The sequence below is a fragment of the Lactuca virosa genome, chromosome 8, assembly GCF_052849685.1.
Source record: "Lactuca virosa cultivar CGN04683 chromosome 8, Lactuca_virosa_CGN04683_v6, whole genome shotgun sequence".
NCBI classification, from domain to species: domain Eukaryota; kingdom Viridiplantae; phylum Streptophyta; class Magnoliopsida; order Asterales; family Asteraceae; genus Lactuca; species Lactuca virosa.
In genome coordinates this window covers 49,118,327-49,127,632 of record NC_136433.1, presented here as the reverse complement: position 1 = coordinate 49,127,632, position 9,306 = coordinate 49,118,327, and positions in this window count along the sequence as shown.

The following is a 9,306-nucleotide window of genomic DNA, read 5'->3' as shown; positions in this document are numbered from 1 at the left end:
TGGCACTATTTACCCAAATTCTCAAACCTTATCTGTAGTTGATGAAGAAATTTTCATAGAGGGCCCCGAAGTCTCGAAAGACTTTCCATCTTTGCCCTCAGACCGCAGTGTCTCACCCTGTAATCAAAAGTCCCACAAAAGTCACACTGAAGTCCCAACTCAGACTTACTCTGCAGTAGTCAAATCATCACTACTGCAGTCATCAGTAAAAGGAACTGTGACTCTTCATCCAATTCATCATGAATTACCCATAGAAAACTTTGAAGTAGGTCAATGCTCTCAAACCCTTGAATCTTCAAGTTCGGATGACTCAAGCCCACGTTTTCAAAATTTTTCTAAAAATTCCAGGAAACCGCAGTTGAACATCAAAGACTGCGGTTCTCCAATAACTTTAGCAGAAAAGGCTTTCAAAGAGGAAATTCGCTCCCGAGACACAAATAGACAAATTTTTTCGAAAAACAAGAAGCATGTCAGATTTCCAAAGTCCAAAAGTCCAGAAAAATTTGTTTTCTCACACTATTTTTTGAAAAACTCTCCCATCAAGAAAACATACAAAAAGGAATGTACAGTTTCAACAGTCATTCCTAATTCATCTGACACAACCCAAAAAGGTGTAAAGTCTTTTCGAACAATGGTTTTCAAATCTATTCCTCAGATGATCCGAAATGGAAAGGTATCTTACCCACTCCAACACTTTTAAAGTCACATCAAAATTTTAACAAGTGGAAGGGTATTTTACCAAATCCAACAAAAAGGACACAAAGATCTACACGTGGTAAACCTTTTTCAAAACAAACTTTTCAGAAACCAAACAACACTCATGTCAGATCTTTTCAACCTCGGACAGGTCACAAGCCCAACTCATCCTTTAGACCGCTGACCAAACGTGGTGTCAGAACAAAAGACAAAATCTCAACCTGCAAATGTCAGTGTAGTTGCCAAAAGATTCATCCTATGTCAAATCTAGTTGGAGTCAGAAACCTCGTAACTTTTCAAAAACACACAACACTCCAAAACTACACAAGCACCCAGGACTAGGATTAAAAGTTGACAAGAAACTTGTCCCTGCAACCTCGGTCCATGCATCATTCAGTAACTCATCTATTGTCCCAGGCTCCAAACTAGTTTGGATGCCTAAACTAACTGTGTAATTCTTAGGCTTTGTGCATGGAGGAATAAGAAGAAGAATGGTTAATCGACGGTGCCTGCTCCTTGCACATGATCGGAAGGTTAGAATACCTTCGGGATTTCAGGCCAATTTGCAACGGTGGAAATGTTACATTCGGCAACAATGTGAATGGGATCATCCGAGGTTATGGTGTTCTGACTACGGGGAACTTTTCTATTCAAAAAGTTGCTTATGTAGAAAGCCTTAAACACAATCTCATTAGTGTTGGCCAACTATGTAAGGCAGGCCATCGAGTTGAATTTGATGATCAATTTTGCTATGTAATGACAAGTGATAGGAACACATGTTTGATCAAATCTCGATCCGAAAGTACTATGTATCCTCTGGATGTCTCTCTGATCATAGGCAAACCGCAGTTATGTTTCCTATCCAAAGCAGTATCCAAAGCAGTATCCGAAGTCTTCTTGCTCGGACCGCAGCCTCGGACCGCAGTGTCAATTGAAGTCACGGACCGCAACGCTCCTACTGCAGCTCGTATCCGCAGCTGCCTAGCCTTCGCATACCACAACCTTCGCCCATCAGCAGTCGAGCAACCCGCAGTCAGCACCATCCGCACCCAGGTCCTCGTCCGCACCCAACCACCCCCCCCCCCCCGCAATCACCTCCCACCCGCAATCTCCTCTCATCCGCAACTCCTTAGACCATCAGCAGCCTTCGCCTCTTCTCTCTTCAGCTTCCTTCCAGCCTCCCCTCCTCCCCTCCTTCTTCCTCCTTCCCTTCCCTCCTCCCCCTTCTTTCCTCTTCCCTTCTCATCAGCCCCCCCCCCCCTTTTTTTTTGCCTTCTTATTTTTTTTAAGCCTCTTTTTTATTATTTATTCAGTTTTTTTTGTATTATTTTTTTTTTCAGTTAATTTTTTTTAACACTAATTTTTTTTTAACGACAATTTTTTTTTTTGCCAATTATTTTTATTTAGCCATTTTTTTATTAAAACCAATTATTTTTTTTAACACCAATTTTTGCCACAACCGAACCTTGGATTGTCACATTGGTTCATTTCATGCCGGTTATTATTTTTGGAAGAGTATTCCTACCGCAGTCGGACTTCATATTATTTTTGTGATGCTTGCACCACAACGGCGATTGATCAACAAAGTTGTTTCGCATTCTTCACATTATGAGATTTTATGACTTGTCGCTCTTGATTTTTGGTTGACGAATCTTGTATCTTGAGCATGTGGACTTTACTTTCTATTGAAGACCACTTCAAGTGTTCCGGCACCGCAGTTTGGATATTTGGATATATTTTTGGCACAACAGATTATTCTCAGCACAGCTTCAGCAACTATGTTACCCGCCTCCTCATGACCACAAGAGTATCTGTTTTTACTCTGTCTCGTTTCTTATCGAGACCCTTCATACATCTAGGGAGAGCTTCTCTATTAGCTCTTGGTATCCGACACTCTCCATCCGATGATTTGTTGATTTTTGATATCCGGTCATTGGTTATCAAAAATAGGGAGAGAATATCATCCGGATTTGGTTATTATGATTGTTTGAGTTTGGATTTTTGAAGACTTCTGAAGACGATTATTTATTTAGTGATGCGATGTGGCACTTCTTTTTGGTCCTTACGGATCAAATTTTTGGCATTAATCGATGTTTTCCGATTCAGATTATTTATTATTCGGACTCTACCACAGGATGATTTTGTGTTCGCATCCGGTTCAGATCTTATGGTTTCACGAGTATGGATTTGTGATATGTTGAAGACGAAGATTATTTTGGCAATGTGATGTGACACTTATTTTTGGTCCTTGGATCAAATTTTCGGCATTGCTGGACCATGTTTTTGGACTCACATTATTTTTATCCGGACTTCATTTTATGGATGCTTCACATTTTTAGCAGGTTATTCTTTGAAGAATTTCGGTGTATTATGATTCGAGAACTCGAGATGCTTTTCAGACTTTTGAAGCCGAAGTGTTTCTTTTATTGGATCTTCTACTTGCTCATGGTGACCTCCTTCTTCGGGTGATTATGACTGGTTTGAAGATTTGGATCTTATTTTTTCTGCTTCATTGGTTGTGCTTTGAAGCCGAAGACCTTCATTGTTAGAGATTCATGGCCAGTTTCAGACTTCACAGACACTTCAGAGTTTCAGAGACATTTCAGCACTTGATTTCATTTTATTACCACACTTGCAAGTCGGATTACTGTATTATAGCCTTGTATCACTTATTGTATCTCTCATCATTTGTAAGCATTTAGGGAGAGAATGTTGGTGCATGGAAATGCTCCACAAATAATGAGTGTTTATTAGGTTGTATTTACCCTTTATTGTATTTTAGGTGTAAATACTCTCCCTCCTATATAAAGGGAGAGTTGGTCATTTATTTCTTAAGCTAGCTTATCTTTTCCTTAGTTAGAGTTACACTTCTTACAATGTAATCTCTAGAGAGAGAAAGTTGGTGGGTTCTCCCACCCAGGGAGAGTTTCTCTCCCACCATGTTCTTCATGAATATCATTATTATTCTCTCTTTTTCTTGTTCTCTTTTTATGAACTCATAATATGTTCTTCGTGTTCATACTTCCAAAAACATGATTAATCTCGAGATATCTTTCTTCCGCACTCACCGTTCGTTATAAAAATGGGTCTCTATAGCTATTCCTTAAACCAAAAGAAAGATGGGCTAGGCATCTTCTACCGACGACGGGTATCCCTCGGGCGAACCCTCAGCTTTGCCAACTAACGTATAACTTCTTGAAGCTGTCGCTCATACGCCCTCTGACGCACTCGGAGTTCTATGACTTCAGCCCGGGATGCAGTTAGCTGTTTCTGCAAAGCCTCATTGGTTCTCCTAGTCCTTTCCATAGCCTCTTCGAGTTGTCGAATGCGGACCGTGTTAATTCCAGAGTTGGCATCCACTTCCATCACTCGGTCGATGGCTACTCGACCTTGCTCTACATTCCGAGCAATCCTGCGGACCATGATGGGCAGGACTCGGTCAGCTGAGCCTCCCTCGTTTATATTGTAAAAGCTTCGGTCTTCGTTGAAGGGTAAGGGCTGACCCTGCTCATCGCTCCAACGGTTCAAGGTTGTCGCCCACAAGGGTGTGGGGCCTTGAAATGCTGGTCGGGGGTTGAGGTTTGGGACTGGAGCCTGTTGGGGCAGGTTGTTGACTTCTGGCTCGGAGTCAGATACATCCGAAAAACCTTCTGCGAGGTGATCATCCAAAGGGATTGGATGATCCTCTTCTGGCTCATCATCGAGCCACCCACCATTGCCTTGGTTGGGAAAATACGAATCGCCGGGGAGATGGAGGCCAGCCATGCTATCTACGCGAGAAAAGGGGGTATAAGAATCTTATAATAATAGACGTACTACTCTAAGATAATTATAAGATAATCCTTACTAGTTACTTCCATACTTGCATAGTGCATACCAGTTACATGTAATCAAAACAGGATAGACCTTCGAATAAGTGACCCTAACTCTAAATCCACAACCAAACAAGGAACAGGAAGTAAAGCAAAGGTCACAGATTTCTAAGTCTATAACACCTTAGTCACATATAACTTTAACGTATCCACTTAGCAACTATTGACCTTCTAGTAAAGACCTTTTTAGTTCTCAAATAAGTAATTATAGTAACACAAAATACTCCTATAGTATTTTAGGTTTATGTTCTGTTCTAATGTTCTCGTTGTAGTAGTGTTGGTAAGTTTTTAGACTTGTTGCAACACCACAACCATTCTTAGTCACATGCTAGTCACTCCTCGGAAAATATAGTTGATCAGGCTTTATCCTCCCAGGTTTGACTATATGTCTCTAAGCCTAATCGTGTTGTTGAACAATCGTAATACTTTTGTTATGTTCTAGTATGAAATTGATCTTAGCATGAATAGATGTACGTATACTTAGTTAAATACTTTATTATTTAAAAGTATAAATTCTTGGTCAGAGTGTTTTAATCCCGATGCGTTTATAGTTTGTATATCTTTTATGGGTTGATATACTTGATTCACTATAAACAATGTTCTGATACCAATCTGTCACACCCCAAAACCGGAACGGCGGAAACGTTTTGGGGTGGAGGACGTCATGTACAGTATCATAACAATGCATAATAGTAAAGACAAGAAACTGTTGGATTAGTGTCTAAGTCCATAACTATTTTGGTATGTACTTGACCCGATTGTGAGCATGGTCCTTTTGGGTTGCCTTCACCATAGCAATATGTAGGATGAATTAAGGAGAGAAAGGATTAATTATGATTTATTAATATATTATGAGAATAATATATTAAAGGAGAAATCATATTGCTTAATTAATATTAGTCAAGAATTAATTAAGAATTAATTTTGTGGCTAAAAGAGATTAATTAAACTTAAGGGACTTATTGTGTAATTATAAGATAATTACATAGATGGGCTAATGGACTCCATAGAAGTTGGAGTGGACGAATTCTATGGGGAAACCCATTAGAAATCGTCCAAGGCTTCTAAAGAGGGAGTCTATGGGCTGCTTAGGGCTTAAGCAGTCAGATTAGGGTTTCCTAGCTGTAAACCCTAATAGCCAGCATATATAAGGAACCCTTATGGCCCCAAAAACGTGGTGAATACTTCCTTTAGGGTTTCCAGCCGTTTTTGGTGCCTCCTCTCTCCTCCCTCTTCATCCAAGTTGCTTAGTGGTGTTTGTGACTCCATTAGAGGTGCAACACTTGAGGCACTAAGCTTTCTGAAGTCAAGGATTGATTGTTATTGCTATATAACAATCAAAGGTAAGATCTAAACCCTAATTTCAGTTATAGTTTATTAGATCTAGGGTTTATGGCTTTGGATGATGAATTGCATGTTCATTAGACAAACTAGATCCAAAGCTATTAGGGTTTGCATGTACACCATAGGATTGATGTAGTGCTCAAAACCCATCAGCAACAACATCCATTGCATTAATATAATAGTTAAGTACAAGTGTGTTCTGTATAGTTTGTAAGACACCAAAATGAATGATCAAAATAAAAGATGAGTCTTGAATGTGCTCCATCTTCTCAAAACCTTCATCGGTACCTGTCTACTGATGACCTGAGAATACAAGTTATTTTGAAAGAGTTTATCAGCATTATGCTGGTGAGTTCATAAGTATTTAGTGTCATTGCTTGTATGAAAATGTTTATAACAACGAAGTGTAAATGTTCGTAATTGACTACAAATGTTTGGAAATGGTTGAACTCCCTAGAAAATCCTATATTTTCTACTGAAATGTAGTCTTCTACCAAGACCCGACCATTTGTATGTTTGTTCTTTTGTAAATGTAAGAGTTTTTCCCAGTGAAACTATCATTATAAAAATATAGTTTTAAGTCATCGTTTAGGTGAGATGATTACAAATAAATGTAATAGGGGAAAATAATGTTTTACCTCAGCAGTGTCACTGCTGGCTATAAAGTGATAAAATGCAGACTCCAGGTAGTATTAAATGTACAATACACCTCGGGGAGTCTGTTTTCCTTTAATTCTTAGTCGGTTAATTAAAGATTTAAATGTGAACTCATATGTAACCATGCTGATCGACGACTGAATAACTGATGACCCTCCGGTGTCATATGTAGTGAGGTAACATTCTGTCACCCCTTGGCCTTGTCGGCTGGGACTGTAGCTAGCAGTCGGGGTGTGGGAGTGTCTGTCCCATATAGATCTATACACACAATGCCCACTCTCCCTCCAGGAGACTCTGGTTACAAAGTGATACAACAATGTAGTGTCGTATCGAGAAGTAGTATGTCACATTCTAATTATCGTATTCAAATGTTTGAATAGTATGTCATAGTGTAGTAATGTTTTCTCTGCACTAGTGTGTAGTATATCCTCTTGTATAGTGTATATTATGTTCTCTTATATAGTGTATAGTATGTATTGTTTCTCATTATAGTATGTATGTAATGACTCGTAATTGTACTGACTCTTGCATGTGTCGTTGTAATAGTAATAGTGGGTAGTGATCTCTTAACTATACCTATTATAGTTAACTAGTACGGTTGTATGTATGCCTTTGCTACCCAAAGGTACTGAACTGAAGTAAAAACTTTTATATCTAAACACATATATATGATATATAACTAAGGTTTCAACGACATTCGGACAAATAACATGATACTCTAAGTCCACAACCAAACAAGGAACAGGAAGTAAAGTGAGTTATTAGTCCTAAGTCCTTCAAACCTTACTTATATAAATATATCTGTATAGACATGAGTTTGACAATAATATAAGTTAAAAAGAGTTTTATAAAGGATTTAGCATGTAAAGGAGTTTAACATGTTTTGAAGTGTTTGAAATCCATAAGTTTGATAACAGTTTGAAAGTAATAGAAAATCTTTCTGTTTGTTCTAGTTATTAATCACATGTGATTAAATATAATAACTAGAAAGTTTCAACTTGTATTCCCCCCATAAAAGCATTTAAAATCATTTCAAAGGTTGATTAAGGGGTATGAACTCACCTGCAGTGAGTAGTTTGGATGGAAGTGTCGGATAGGATGCTAAGTGTCAAGTGAGGACTTGAGCACACACGGATCCTATGTAACATATAATGACACATATATGTATCTAATTAGTGTTTAAGCAACTAATGAAGCAAGTAAAGACACCCTAGGACATGGAAAACACTTTGATTCAAGTGTTAGAAGTACACAGGGTTGCATCTCGGGGTTGTAGGGCCTCACATTGGAGTTTATGGCCCAAATGGTAAGGCCCATGAGTTTACGGCCCATGGGTTTACGGCCCAATGGGTTTACTGCCCATGGGTTTACGGCCCAATGGGTTTACGGCCGTAAACTCATGTCAACATGTTCCATTTTGTGTGTTTAAGGGCCTATACTCATCTTGGGGGTGTTCTAGACTCAGTTTCAAGGCTTAGGAAGGTGTTGTGGCCCCTTTTGCACCACAATTTAGAGCTTACGGCCAATGGAGATTGCCTTGGCCGTAAACACCCTTCTGGTCACGATTTCTAGATGTTAACTAAGTGATTTGAATATATAACAAGCTAAGGGTAGTGTACTTACGTAGTAGAAGCTTGAAAGGGTGGTTAGAGCCCAAAAACACTAGTGTGTGTTCTTGGTGTTCTTGATGAAATGAAGAACACTTGAAGATCTACCCAAAAGAAGAGATTTCATGATGAAATCAAGAGTGAATCAAGAAGAAGAGATGTATTAACTCATATTAGGAAGGATTCACTTACATTTTTGAAGATTTGGAGCAAAAACCTCAAGATCCTTGGGAGAGAATTCGAATTCTAGGCTTGGAAAAGTGAAAAGTGGCTGAAAATGACTAAGGGTCGTATATATAGCATGGAGTTTACGGCCTCCATGTGTTTACGGCCGTAAACCCATGACCCTTGGCCGTAAAATCCTCTTTTGAGGGTTTATGGCATGGTTGATGGGTTACAACTTCAATCGACACTTCCATTTACTTATTCCTTTGATGTACTAGGCTCGGGATGCTCAAATAGAGTCAAAATAATGTTAAAAGTTAGCAAGAACAAGCCTAACTTTGACTGGATTGAAAGGTTTGTACAAGATTGAAATTTCGGGTTGTCACAACATCTGAAAAGAAAGACAAGTTTCATTAGATAGAAATTCCTTAATATAACACCCAAATGAAATATTAAGGTTAGGACCCAACACAATATTTCACAATTCGGAAGAGGGATGTCGTAATCCAATTGCAAAATATTTGAAGGTAGGTAAATGACGATTTACCAATTTCACCACCCAAAACTAAAATTTAAAGAATTAAGTTTTATGAAATTCCTAGACCTTTGAGATTCGTTGAACTTTCCAATGGCATGTTTAATCTCCATTATGCCCTCCAAGTTTGTGACTGGGATACCGAGGATCACAAACAAGGTGTGAATAACCATGCAAATGTGCTTTGTACTCTCGATGTCATTTATCACTTGATCAATGTGTCGGTTAACCACACATGCTCCATTGAGCTATGACAAACATCGAGCTACCATTTGCCACCCTTGTTAGTCCAAATTAGTGTGTCGGTTAACCACACACGCTCCACTAACGACTTGGCAAGGTGCAAAGTGCAACTTCATGGAATAGCACTCACAGTTTTTCCTAAAGTAACTAAGATTAGGAATTTAGAAAAACATTTAGTTAGTTTTAT